This window comes from Salvelinus alpinus, chromosome 38, assembly GCF_045679555.1.
Source record: "Salvelinus alpinus chromosome 38, SLU_Salpinus.1, whole genome shotgun sequence".
Lineage (NCBI taxonomy): Eukaryota > Metazoa > Chordata > Actinopteri > Salmoniformes > Salmonidae > Salvelinus > Salvelinus alpinus.
Window position 1 is genome coordinate 6,982,704 of NC_092123.1, and position 12,624 is coordinate 6,995,327.

Sequence of the window (12,624 nt, forward strand, 5' to 3'; positions counted from 1 at the left end):
TCACTCAGTCATAAGTCATTTTACCCACTGGACAAAAACTGGTTGAGTCAATGTTGTTTTCATGTCATTTTAACCCCCACAAAAATCTATGTGATGACGTTGAATCAACATAGAAAACTGATTGGGTTTGAAAAAGGTCATCAACTCTTTTTATCACCCAGCTTTGAACCTAAATCCAATGACATGGTGACATTTCCTGTTGATTTCATGTTGAATTCGCGTTAGTTGACAACTCAACCAAATGTAAATCAAACCTAGATGTTGAACTGACGTCTGTGCCCTGTGGGTATCATCGTCATCATCATGTCTCTCCCCCCTCTCTATCTGTCTCTCTCTATTTCTCCAGAGCACACCTTCCACAAGTCCTGCTTCAAGATGATGGAGTGCCTGAAGCTTGGTGCGACCGAGGGACTGAGAGTCACCTGCTGCAACTGGGACAAATGCAACGTATAAGACCCATGCCTCTACTCACCTTCTGTATCATTGGTAAGCATGTGGCTGGAGCCCTGTTCAAATGGCAAGGAAATACATTCAGTATTGCAAAATGATATTTTAATCTTTTGTTCCTGATTTCAACATGTCTAAATGTCATAAGAATAACTTGTTTACAATATGATATGAATGATTAATCATCCAACACCACCTCTTACATAAACTTTGCACACCAGTCAGTTGTTTGGTTGAGCTTTAATATTTCGAAATTCTCTTGACCCCCTGTCCCAATGTGGAATGTCCCAGTATGGAACACGACACTGCAAACCTTTGTTTTGTGAAATCCGGGAACTTCCATTCTTTTACAGAGAGATATAGGGCACTGCTTGTGCTAAATCTGAGTAAATACATTGCCCAATATCTCACACAAGTGACTCATAGATAGCAGGTTAATTAGCATACTATGCTGTATAAAAGGAGAAGGAGAAGGAGAGGAGAGTAAAGGAAGCTCAACACACCTAAAGGAAATACAATCAGGTGAGCAACTACTCTACTATCTACAGCTTTGTCTCATGATATTGTGCTACTGGGGTTGTGAAATGGTTGGTTTCAGATTGTTTTTGCACATTTCAAATAAATCAGACTTACATGGACCTACATGTTGCAGTTGTTGAACATCGCATAATCCCACCACATAGACGGAGTCTTTGGTGATTTCTTCTTTCTATTGTTGGAACGACAGATCAAAAGACTCCTGAAGAAAGGAAAAAATGAAAGCTGTATGTTTTTCTCTCCTTCTCCTGCTGCTGGCATGTAGCTTTGGTGAGTCTGCCCAACAAGGTCTTCATCTTATTTCATCTCTTTATTTGACAGGGACAATGCCAAATAAACACATGTACCAGATTAAAGCTTGCTTGCTTATTCTCATCTCCATTCTTTAATCTCCAGTCTCCCAGTCTACACACTGGATAACCAGACACACTCCAATACAACAGAGATAATGCTGTTCTTCTGTTTTCTCCAGGAGAGGGCCTGAGATGCAACCGTTGTATTGGCAAAGGCTGCAGAAACACAGTGGAGACCTGCCGTATTGACCATGACACCTGCGGCACGGTCTTATTCAAGCCTCCACTCCGTACGTATCTATTATCCCTTCACTAGGCAGTATACCCTGAGTTTCATCTGTATATATCCCTTCACTAGGCAGTATACCCTGAGTTTCATCTGTATATATCCCTTCACTAGGCAGTATACCCTGAGTTTCATCTGTATATATCCCTTCACTAGGCAGTATACCCTGAGTTTCATCTGTATATATCCCTTCACTAGGCAGTATACCCTGAGTTTCAGCTGTATATATCCCTTCACTAGGCAGTATACCCTGAGTTTCATCTGTATATATCCCTTCACTAGGCAGTATACCCTGAGTTTCATCTGTATATATCCTTTCACTAGGCAGTATACCCTGAGTTTCATCTGTATATATCCCTTCACTAGGCAGTATACCCTGAGTTTCATCTGTATATATCCCTTCACTAGGCAGTATACCCTGAGTTTCATCTGTATATATCCCTTCACTAGGCAGTATACCCTGAGTTTCATCTGTATATATCCCTTCACTAGGCAGTATACCCTGAGTTTCATCTGTATATATCCCTTCACTAGGCAGTATACCCTGAGTTTCATCTGTATATATCCCTTCACTAGGCAGTATACCCTGAGTTTCATCTGTATATATCCCTTCACTAGGCAGTATACCCTGAGTTTCATCTGTATATATCCCTTCACTAGGCAGTATACCCTGAGTTTCATCTGTATATATCCCTTCACTAGGCACTTTACTGTGTTTAACCCTAGGATCAGTAACCAATTGGGAAAACACAAAATATTGGATCCTTTTGATTGACATCTAAGGAAAACGTTTGCTTTATCCAATCAAGAAAAATATGCTGGTTTGTCTTCTGTATCTGGTGTTTTATCCTGTCTCGCTTCTCTCTCTCCACAGCTATCTCATACTTCAAGAGATGCATGAAGATGTCAGAATGCATGCTGCTGGGAAGCAACAAGGACATTGATGCCTATTGCTGCACCACCAACCAATGCAACTGAGAGACACATCCTCTGTCTACCATTGTCACGCCATGACCTTAGAGATCCTTATTTATTCTCTATGTTTGGTTAGGTCAGGGTGTGACTCGGGTGGGAAAATCTATGTTTTCTATTTCTTTGTTGTTTAGCGAGTGTGGTTCCCAATCAGAGGCAGCTGTCTATCGTTGTCTCTGATTGGGGATCATAAATAAGTAGTCATTTTCCGTTTGGGTTTTGTGGGGTGTTGTTTTCTGTTTAGGTTGTTTCCCTGACAGAACTGTGCGCTTTCGTTTTCTCCTTTTGTCATTTTGTTTGAGTGTTTTTGTGAACATTAAATCATGAACACTTTCCACGTTGCCCTTTGGTCTCATTCCGACGACGAACGTTACAACCATACTGTATACTATACAGTCCATTAATTGTACTAATCAATGCACATGATTGAAACTGTCAAGAAGTAACAGACATAAAGTTGTACTGTTTGTTCCAAACAGTTTGCATTTATTTATTATTTATGTTTGACATAATTAACATGTGATTAGCCAGGTGATGGCCTGAAACATGAGCACTGCACTGAGCATGTTCAGTTTACATTATAAGTCATACACAAGTCATATGCAGGACTAGTTTATAGCCTATATTATGTATTACCCAATACCTCCACAGAAAATATAGACTACATTTAGTTGTTCTGTTGAGGGTGTGATATCTTAAAATTATCATTACACACTCTGTCCCGATGTGGAATGTCCACATGTGGAACAGAGCAGACCATGGATAACTATAGTTTGCAGAAAGTAAAACATTTGACTACTTTTCTAAGCTATTTGAAAACAGATCTCAGAAATGGACTACTTTTCTAAGCTATTTGAAAACAGATCTCAGAAATGGACTACTTTTCTAAGCTATTTAAATACAGATCTCAGAATGTAACTACTTTTGTTTAACTATTTGAATACAGATCTGAGAAAGCAACTGCTTCAAAAAGTACAGTGGCAAGAAAAAGTATGTGAACCCTTTGGAACTACCTGGATTACTGCATAAATTGGTCATGCAATTTGATCTGATCTTCATCTAAGTCACAACAATAGACAAACACAGTCTGCTTGAACTAATAACACCCAAACAATTATACGTTTTCATGTCTTGATTGAGCATACCGTGTTAACACTCACAGTGCAGGGTGGGGAAACTATGTGAACCCTTGGAACAATAGACAAACACAGTGTGCTTAAACTAATAACACACAAACTATTGTATTTTTCTTGTCTATATTGAATACATCATTTAAACATTCCCAGTGTAGGTTGGAAAAAGTATGTGAACCCCTAGGCTAATGACTTTTCCAAAAGCTAAAGATGTAATAACTGGTTGACCCTCCTTTGGCAGCAATAAACTCAACCAATTGTTTTCTGTAGTTGCGGATCAGACCTGCACAACGGTCAGGATGAATTTTGGAACATTCATCTTTACCAAACTGTTTCAGTTCAGTAATATTCTTAGGATGTCTGGTGTGAACCGCTCTCGAGGTCATGCCACAGCATTTTAAAATCGGAATGAGGTCAGGACTCTGACTGGGCCACTCCAGAAGGTGTATTTTCTTCTGTTGAAGCCATTCTGTTGTTGATTTACTTCTGTGTTTTAGGTCGTTGTTCTGTTGCATCACCCAACTTCTGTTGAGCTTCAATTCGAGGATAGTTAGCCTTACATTCTCCTGCTAAATGTCTTGATAAACTTGGGAATTCATTTTTCCGTCGATGACAGCAAGCTGTCCAGGCCCTGAGGCAGCAAAGCAGCCCCAAACCACGATTCTCCCTCCACCATACTTTACAGTTGGGATGAGGTTTTGATGTTGGTGTGCTGTGCCTTTTTTTCTCCACACAGTGCTGTGTGTTCCTTCCAAACAACTCAACTTTAGTTTAATCTGTCCACATAATATTTTGCCAGAAGCGCTGTGGAACATCCATGTGCTCTTTTTGTGAACTTCAGACTTGCAGCAATGTTTTTTTTGGACAGCAGTGGCTTCTTCCGTGGTGTCCTCCCATGAACACCATTCTTGTTTAGTGTTTTACATATTGTAGACTTGTCAACAGAGATGTTAGCATGTTCCAGAGATTTCTATAAGTCTTTAGCTGACACTCTAGGATTCTTTTTAACCTCAGTGAGCATTCTGCACTGTGCTCTTGCAGTCATCTTTGGACTGCACGACGGCCACTCCTAGGGAGAGTAGCAACAGTGCTGAACTTTCTCCATTTATAGACAATTTGTCTTACCTTGGACTGATGAATATCAGCAATATTCCAGCTTAATGAGAGTCAGAAATTCTTCATCTTAGGTCTTCTGAGATCTCTTTTGTTTCGAGGCATGGTTCACATCTGGCAATGCTTCTTGTGAATAGCAAACGCACATTTTGTGACTGTTTTTTATAGGGCAGGGCAGCTCTAACCAACATCTCCAATCTCGTCTCATTGATTGGTCTCCAGGTTAGCTGACTCCTGACTCCAATTAGCTTTTGGAAAAGTCATTAGCCTAGGGGGTTCACATACTTTTTCCAACCTACACTGTGAATGTTTAAATGATGTATTAAACTAGTCCTGTATATGACTTGTATATGATTTATCAGATACAAACTAGACTCCGTTCAGCTTAAATTTGTCATTACACACTCTGTCGAAATGTTGAATGTCCCAATGTGGAACAGAGCAGACCTTGAATAACTGCGTTGTGGAAAGTTAATCCGGTGGAACAAATAGTTACTTTGGAGGTACCTACAACTATTTGAATACAGATCCCAAAAAGGACTACTTTTTAAAACTATTTGTATTTTCAAAGTACAAAATATAACGATTTTCGGCCCAGGTCTGGAACAGTCCCTGTTTTGTGGCACTGATCGCTGTAAACTTTCTTGTCTTGCGCAATCTCTTCTGAAAACCTGGAATTCACATTCTGATAGTCAGATCCAGACAAGAGGACATCTGGGAAATTCTGTGCTAAACCTGAATAAATGAAACATTGTCTAATGAATATCACAGAATAGATTCAAGTAAATGAGCTGCTTCATGACATATGGTGAGGAGAAGGGAAAGGAAAGCTAGAATACAAAATACAATTTATTGGACCAGAAAGAAAGGCTCTAAAGGAAACTTAACCAGGTCAGAGATTCTGTTTGAGTTGTAGCATACCTGCAACTACTTCACTATTTATTGCTCATAACAACACACTATAACAAAGCTTAGAAATCGCTACAAGAACAAACACAAACACTAAAATGCTTAAAAAGTTGTAAAGTGTTACAAATATTTGTCTCAATTAAATTGTGCTACTTGGGTTTCACCATGTCTATCATTATACACAAGCCTGCATGTGAAGCGCCGGGACAGGACCAACTGTATACGTTAGTCACACTAAGAACTCGTTGATGACATATGTTCTATCGTTAAAAAGACACCTGACGAGAAGGAAAGATGAAAGTGGTGTGTGTTTGTCTCCTTCTCCTGCTGCTGGCTTTAAGCTATGGCGAGTCTGCCCAAAAAGAGTACTCTGTGTCTTACTAGATCACTGAATACTTGCTTGGTTATTAACCTGACTGAACCATTGTGAAGTCATTTTTTCACCATTGTTTAACATGGAGCATTCAGTCAGGTTTAACCAAGCTACTAAACAAATGTTTTCACCATTGTTTAACGTGAAGCGTTCAGTCAGGTTTAACCAAGCTACTAAACTACACCAGAGATAATGCTGGTCTACTGTATTTCCAGGAGCGGGCCTAAGGTGAAACAAACGTCTTGACAGTGGCTGTGGAGACCATAGCTGAGACACACTGGAGAACTGCCAAAGCGAGAGAAAAAACATCTGTGCGAGAATCACATTCAAACACTCCCTTCGTATGCAGCTCCCTCCTTCACTTGGCCACTTTACCTTGTTCTTCATCGGTGCGACCTACCAAGGTTAAATGATCAGTGAAACACACACATTTTGGGGTAGTAGTGCTGATCTTGGATCATTTTTGTCTTTTAGATGATAATGAATAAGATTATATGGACACGGGGGACCTATTCCTGGATCAGAACTCTGAGAGGCTTTATAAATACAGGCCCAGGTTATGTCTCTTAGGTATCTGGTATTTTCAATCCTCTCTCCACAGCTCCCTCAACATTCAAGAGATGCATGCAGATGTCAGAATGCCGGATGTTTGGAGACGAGAGTGAGAACATTCATGTCTGGTGCTGTCCCTCCGACCGACCGATGCAACTGAGACAACCGTTGACTACCATAGTTGATTCTATAATTTGGTGTGATGTCTGGCACCGCAAGAGTACCACATATGTAGTCCATTTACCATCCGTTTACTGTTGTGAAGTAGTTACAAAATAAAAGTTGCTTTGTTCCACCAACAGTTTGCATTAGTTTATTGCTGTCAGCTTTAACTTGAAAGCATGATTCAGTTTGATCAAATAGATGGGCCTATACAGATATCATCTGACTCTTTAGCATGTGATTGGTCAGGTAAGTTGATGGCATAAAACGTGAGCCCTGAGCAGCACTATATGCCACCACCCAAGGCTTGAGCTGCTCTGCCGTTACTATAGTGACCAAGTGGGAGAGATCCAGGTGGCATTCCTAGAACACTTCCCATGGCAGCTTGCCGTGTCACAATTCCCAGAACACTACACCATTTTTATCAGGAACTTCAGGGATGAAGTTGTATTTACGTAACAGTGAAAATACGGTTTATATGAGAACAGCACTGAGTTTACACTAGAGTTCCACATACACATGTGAAGCACAAGAACTCAGGTGAGATTATTACATTCTGTAGGTGACAATTACGTAGCCATTCTAAAATACCTTGTAATGAAAATATCTCGGACTATCCTGTGTTTGGTTAAGCAGTGAAGATGAGAGTCGTGGTTATATCTTTCCTCCTTCTGATGCGTTCTATTTGCGGTATGTGAGTGAATAGAATGTTCTGGAAATAACTTCAAAACAACATTGAAACTCTTCCACTCTGTGTTCATGACAATAACATGCTGTATAGTGTTTGTGAACTGTATTAACAACCTAATTGATTCAGTGAATATACAATATACTGATATATAAGAACACAATATTAAAGTTTTACAAAAAAATATTTTAAAACTGAGTTTGTGGTACTGTCTAGGTGTAGGAGAGTGTTACCGGTGTCGCTCAGACACTCCTAATGAGTGGAGACGTCTCATTTATCACTTGGTTATTGGAATGAATTATTTCAGATCAAATGTGAGAAAGCCACAAATCAAGGTTCCACTCACTCTAATTTCTCCTCTTCCCCAATATCTCATCATCTACTACATTAAGATCAGTGAAATCTTGTTTTTACATTGTTTGTGTATGTTTGTTGATGTTGTGATTGCATTCCTTTTGTGTCCCACGGTCCACCTCTCTCTCCTTGTAATGGTGTCATGTTTCCGAGGATTCATCAGCAGCAAGGAGTGTGAACATCTCCAGGGCATCGAGGGAGGACTCCTCCACAGCTACTGCTGCAAATATGACCTCTGTAACCACTAAAGGGACAGTGCATTTAAAATGTCTTCTCTAGTCTTCCATTTGTTATATAGCCTAAAAATAAAATTAATAAATATCTGCATGTTTACATAATTTGTGGATCTTTTTTAGGTTATAGTCTTAGATTACAGATCTTTTTTAGGTTATAGTCTTAGGTTACAGTTCTTTTTTAGGTTATAATATTAGGTTACAGATCTTTTTTAGGTTATAGTCTTAGGTTACAGATCTTTTTAGGTTATAGTATTAGGTTACAGATCTTTTTTAGGTTATAGTCTTAGGTTACAGATCTTTTTTAGGTTATAATATTAGGTTACAAATCTTTTTTAGGTTATAGTCTTAGGTTACAGATCTTTTTAGGTTATAGTCTTAGGTTACAGATCTTTTTAGGTTATAGTATTAGGTTACAGATCTTTTTTAGGTTATAGTCTTAGGTTACAGATCTTTTTAGGTTATAGTATTAGGTTACAGATCTTTTTTATGTTGCAGTTTCACACTTCAACTTCAAATATTACAACATAATTACAACATGATTTCAGGGCTGTATGTCAGCAATGAATAGAAACTGATACATAATTCCTCCACTAGATGTCAACAGAGCTCCTACTTACAGCATAGTCCAATACAAATAGTTTATGGTTTAGCTGGGCACAGCATGACACTCCATAGTGACAGACATGCATTATTAATACGCTGAATGAAACTACATTTATCAGTTCCCTACAATACATCATGATCATGCATTTGACACGAATAAAACCAAAATGTATTAATAATTCAAACTCTATACAGATAATGATTATTTTGCTGTGTCCCAAATGGCACCCTATTCCCTAATATAGTGCGTTCAATTTGACCAGGGCCCATAGGGCTCGTGCACTACTCTGACCAGGGCCCATAAGGTGAAACGTATTGCACTATGTAGGGAATAGGGTTCCATTTGGGATTCACTCTAGTGTCAAGAGACTCTGTGTAGTAGTGTATTGACTGACACACTCATGCTGAGAGACAAGCTCCGTCTGTGTCAATAGTTAATTATTTAATTCATTACACTCCGATAACCGATCGTTACACCTCCTAGGGAATTGTATGCTCATGCTCCACATGTGATTGTTCTTTTCTAAAGGCTAACACAGTCGAGTAAACACACACACAATCACACACACACACACAAACACACACACATGCAAACGTTGATGGCTGAAGTAGGCAACTCGTATCACGTCCAATCCTCCCTTCCCACGTAGACACAGGGCTACCCTGACTCTGGTTTTATGACCCATACTGTAGGGGACACCCCATTGGCAGAGGCTTCCCCCAGTCAGGGGGGAAGGAAACCACCAGGGTTGTGGAAAATACCATTCAGCAGCCTGCAGGAGACTACAAGACCCCACACCAACTACCTACTTCCTCCACCACATGCTTCCAAGGATCCCCCTCTGCACACACGCATGCATATAACTACATATTCTTTTACCATTTTTTAAAAGGAGCAGGGGGTATTCCTCCTCTTGAAAGTTGCAGTGTGGTTGGACCACCAGGTGAATAAAATGTACATGTGTAATTTATTGAGTAACTATGGCATTTCCTGAGATATAGCCTTAGAGCTTAAAGGTGTAATCCGTAATTGAAACAATAACAAAGTGGCTACCCTGCCACTGTGTTGGTAAAAATGCAGAGCTCTTGATGCAAGGAATGAAAAAATATAGTTTGAAGTTCATTTGGAGGCTATATAGTGTTTGTTTACATTTACAATGTTTGCACACATTGAAGTAAAACAAGCTTTGGTTCTGAGGCATTATAAATGAGGCATTTATAAGTTATAGTCTTCTTATTTTATAAGCCCAAAAATGGATGTAGCATCTGTGGATTGCCCCTTTAAGATATGATCACACACTGTGACTCAGCGTTGCATGACCAAGGACACGTCGGTAGCCATGAAGTGCTTGAAAGGCTGGTCATGGCTCCCAACAACAGCATCCTCCCGGACACTCTAGACCTACTCCAATTCGCATATCGCCCCAACAGATCCACAGATGACACGATCTCAATCGCACTCCACACCGCCCTTTCTCACCTGGACAAAAGGAACACCTATGTGAGAATGCTGTTCATCGACTACAGCTCAGCGTTCAACACCATAGTGCCCACGAAGCTCATCACTAAGCTAAGGACTCTGGGACTTAACACCTCCCTCTGCAACTGGATCCTGGACTTCCTGACGGGCCGCCCCCAGGTGGTAAGAGAAGGCAACAACGAGTCTGCCACGCTGATCCTTAACACTGGGGCCCTTCACGGGTGTGTACTTAGTCCCCTTCCCTGTTCACCCACGACTGAGTGGCCAAACACGACTCCAACACCATCATTACATTTGCTGATGACACGACAGTGATAGGCCTGATCACCGACAACAATGAGACGGCCTATAGGGAGGAGGTCAGAGATCTGGCAGTGTGGTGCCAGGACAACAACCTCTCCCTCAATGTGAGCAAGACAAAGGAGCTGATCGTGGACTACAGGAAAAGGCGGGCCGAAACGGGCCCCAATTAACATCGACGGGGCTGTAGTGGAGCGGGTGGAGAGTTTCAAGTTCCTTGGTGTCCACATCACCAACAAACTATCATGGTCCAAACATACCAAGACAGTCGTGAAGAGGGCACGACAAAACCTTTTCCCCCTCAAGAGAGTGAAAAGATTTGGCATGGGCCCCCAGATCCCCAAAAGTTTCTACAGCTGCACCATCGAGAGCATCCTGACCGGTTGCATCACCACCTGGTATGGCAACTGCTCTGCATCTGACTGTAAGACGCTACAGAGGGTAGTGCGAACGGCCCAGTACATCACTGGGGCCAAGCTTCCTGCCATCCAGGACCTATATAATAGGCAGTGTCAGAGGAAAGCCCAAAATTGTCAGAGACTCCAGTCACCCAAGTTCTAGACTGTTTTCTCTGCTACCGCACGGCAAGCAGTACTGGAGCGCCAAGTCTAGGACCAAAAGGCTCCTCAACAGCTTCTACCACCAATCCATTAGACTGCTGAACAATTCATAAAAATCGCCACCGGACAATTTACATTGACACCCCCCCCCTCTTGTACACTGCTGCTACTCGCTGTTTGTTTGTTACCTATGCATAGTCACTTCGCCCCCACCTACATGTACAGATTACCTCAACTAGCCTGTACCCCCGCACACTGACTCGGTACCGGTGCCCCCTGTATTTAGCCTCGTTAATGTTATTCTTATTGTGTTACTTTTTATTATAACTTTTTATTTTAGCCTACTAGGTGAATATTTTCTTCTTCTTGAACTGCACTGTTGGTTAAGGGCTTGTAAGTAAGCATTTCACGGTAAAGTCTACACTTGCTGTTTTCGGCGTATGTGGTAAATAAAGTTTGATTTGATTTGACTTGAGAGGGGCCCCATGCCATTTCTACTAAATACGTGATTGCATTTAAACATGATATTGTGGTCCAAATGACAAAAGACAGAGACTGACTTACCCTACCCTTCATCATTCACTCTCCGCAATCTCACTCTGTGTAAACTAAAGCTACTGTAAATGAACAGATTGAACCTGACTCTGGTTCTGAACTGCAGCCAGTGTTGGAAACGCTCCTCACCTGTAGACTAATTATGACACTGTAGTTAGTAGACAGCACAGCTGCTGTGATTCCACACAGCTCAGCACAGCACCACTCTATTAAACCTAACATAGAAGAGGTATGGGCCAGTCATTATCACCACAGGAGGCTAATGCTCCAAGCAGAGACTATTTTTCAATGAGCATGACCAAAAAAGACCAACTACGGGAGGATTTCTTCAATATTTCCAACACGTCATATTCTCTCCTTTCCGTGGGCAAGAAAACGGTGCCAAAACGTGGAGAGATACTTTGTGAGATATGGTAGTGGTTAGTTTTTATAGTTTTGCCCATTAAAATGTTGTTTTCTGCTACCGGTGAAAATGATGGGGTTCCCTGGAAGCTGTGTAACTTCCCGCCCCCCAGATAGGTTTCCATGAGGCAACAAACTGATTATACTAGAGAACTACTACACTATACTAACTATTGTTAGTCAGGTAAGTTTCAATGGATGAATGAATGAATGGACGAATGGATGAATTACTTAATGAATGAATGAATGAAAACGAAGGGATGAATCCCAAATAAGACACAATGAATATGTAGAAAATTAGTTTTTCAGTACAGTCAAGGATAACATTTAAGAGATTATGAAGTGATTGTTGCAGTTCTATGGGTTTTTTTTGTCCCCAGAAAATTGGGAAAGACCATAAACAGGTGTAGTGAGTGGCAGGTGAACAGGAGCGCTGAGGGGTGGATTCTGTCGATTTTTTGTTCATGTGTTATTACCCTTTATCAAAATGCCTTCCTCATTTGGAGCAGGACATTATCATTAAAGATATTACTCGACCTGGTTTTATCACGTGAGGTAGATTAGCCCTTACATTTAGATTGTAATTTTGGAGGCTATTTGCAAATTATAATTTAAAATATGTCAGCAATTAAACAATTAGATGGCAACAGTCCAAACTCATCACACACA

At 40.7% G+C, this 12,624-nt stretch overlaps 1 long non-coding RNA gene across 1 annotated transcript; it reads left to right on the forward strand.

Moving 5' to 3' along the window:
* The first annotated feature begins 5,110 nt into the window (after positions 1 to 5,110).
* LOC139566471 (uncharacterized) lies at positions 5,111 to 6,902 on the forward strand. The gene is made up of 3 exons (XR_011673119.1): positions 5,111 to 5,672; positions 6,279 to 6,467; positions 6,665 to 6,902. It is a non-coding gene; the product is annotated as an uncharacterized lncRNA (long non-coding RNA).
* Positions 6,903 to 12,624: the final 5,722 nt, after the last annotated feature.